This window comes from Tamandua tetradactyla, chromosome 2, assembly GCF_023851605.1.
Source record: "Tamandua tetradactyla isolate mTamTet1 chromosome 2, mTamTet1.pri, whole genome shotgun sequence".
NCBI classification, from domain to species: domain Eukaryota; kingdom Metazoa; phylum Chordata; class Mammalia; order Pilosa; family Myrmecophagidae; genus Tamandua; species Tamandua tetradactyla.
In genome coordinates this window covers 216,565,650-216,567,544 of record NC_135328.1, presented here as the reverse complement: position 1 = coordinate 216,567,544, position 1,895 = coordinate 216,565,650, and the positions used below count along the sequence as shown (strand labels likewise).

At 49.0% G+C, this 1,895-nt stretch overlaps 1 protein-coding gene across 1 annotated transcript in view; it reads right to left on the bottom strand.

The window, feature by feature from the left end:
* The window catches only part of RERE (arginine-glutamic acid dipeptide repeats), a 636,739-nt gene extending 636,207 nt beyond the window's left edge, over positions 1–532 (bottom strand). Inside the window, exon 1 of the mRNA XM_077151415.1 lies at positions 7–532. The gene's annotated coding sequence lies outside the window, so the exon portion shown is untranslated. The remainder of the gene's footprint in view (positions 1–6) is intronic.
* Positions 533–1,895: the final 1,363 nt, after the last annotated feature.

The following is a 1,895-nucleotide window of genomic DNA, read 5'->3' as shown; positions in this document are numbered from 1 at the left end:
ACTTACCTTCCCCTAATGCGCTACACCATCAATAGAGATGTGTTTGTGGCCCAGCCGCTCGGGAAGTGGACCGCGCGGGGCGGGAGGCCCGCGAGGAGAGCTGCGGGGCCGCCGGGCTCAGGGCCGAGAAGGGGCCGGCCCGCTGGGACGGGGACGCGGGGCTGCAGGGGCGTCCCTCCCGTGACCTTTAATGCGGCTCTGAACTAGGGTCCCTCCTTCTCCTCGGTCGGGCAGATACCTCAGAAACAGCAGCCCAGGAGCATGTCTGGTTTTGTTTTTCTGAGGGCGCGGGGGCTCCCTGAGGATGATGGTGATTTTTTTTCCTCAACTGGGAGAGAAAATCAGGCGGAGACAATGTGGGGCGCAAAAGCCGGGAATGGAGGGATGGAAGGAGGAGGCGGGGACGGGGAGCCGAGCGAGGCGAGCGTGTCAGGCCGTGCGAGAGGAAGAGGAGGCTGGGAGCGCGGGGGGCGGCTCGCGAGCGTCTGTGGGAGCAGCGGCGCCTCGGCGATGGTGGCTGACTTGCGGCGGAGCTACTGCGCCGACCGGCCGCCCACTCCCCGCTCGGGCCCGGCCCACCTCGCAGTATCATACCTCCCCATTGGCGCATCCCGGCGTGACCTGTTGGGGGGCCGAGCCAATCGGGGGTGGAGGCTGGGCAAAGGGGGAGGGACTTTTGTGTCCTTTTTTTTTTCTTTTTCTTTTTCTTTTTTTTTTTTTTTTACCTTTTTAATAAAATGAGCCGAAGAGAGGGAGGAGGAGAGGCCGAGCCTGCGGGTCGCCCTGGCTGCCGGCCAGAGCCGCCGGCTGCGCCTTCCCCAGGCACCCCGGAGACCCCCGGCCCGCGCGGGCGGCCCAGAGCGGGCCACTCCGAGGGGGCAGGGCTGTCGAGAGTCAAGTTGCTCTTGTTTTGGGCCATGGTCACAATTTGCCTTTTCGGTCACCTAAGTCGCGACTCCTAACCCTGGGGAGCCGTGTAGTTAAGGACGCTTTCGAAATTCTGATGCGATGCGTAGCTATGACATTTTAAAAATAAATATTTGATGAAATATTAATGAAGAAAGAGAAAAGCAAAATTGCTTATCTGAAAATAATAATGAAGTAGGAAAATCTGAAAAGTCTCACCAAGGAATAAAGGAGGGATTTTAAAGAGAGCGCAGTGGAGAACTCTATCTATGCTGTAAATTTGAAAAAATCTACAAAAAAAAAAAAAAAAAAGCCAAGCATCACCTTTTTTTCTTTGAAGAATATAATATTGCGTCCCACTTCCAAAAAGACTGATAATTACAGGTCTACGATTCCGTTGGGGAGGAGAAAGGGAGGAAATAGGCCAAGTGCTTATATTCTATATAATTTCTAGGATTGAAGGGTTGGTTGATTTTAATTATGATTAGCAGTTTTTGAAATGCATATCATGTTTGTGGAGTTCATGCACAGATACTGGCATGAATCCAGGGTGAATCATCAACGTATTGTTGGTTTATTAATATACTGTAAATGCTTATTGGTGCCTTGGTCTTTAAACCATGCACTCTTCCTAAAGGAGTTAAGAGCTGTGTATAATGAAATAATTGATAGAGCAGTAGCTCAAAATAATCCACTTCTCTATTTCAAATAAAAATGATAATTTTATTTTTGGAATATCTATTCAGATTATCATTTCCACATTCAAAAGCTTCTTTTAAGAATGATTTGGACGAGCAGGTATTTTTGGACTGTGAGTTTAGAGATCTAAAAACAAACAGTCTGGCTGTTAGACCTCTGAGTAACTTGCAGCAAGAAAAATCCTCTGCTACGATTCTTTAGCAATGAAATGGGGGAACTAATTAATAGCTCCCTATGTATCTTATCATATAAGAACTGAATTTCACAACATGCTAAATTCAATAAACTAC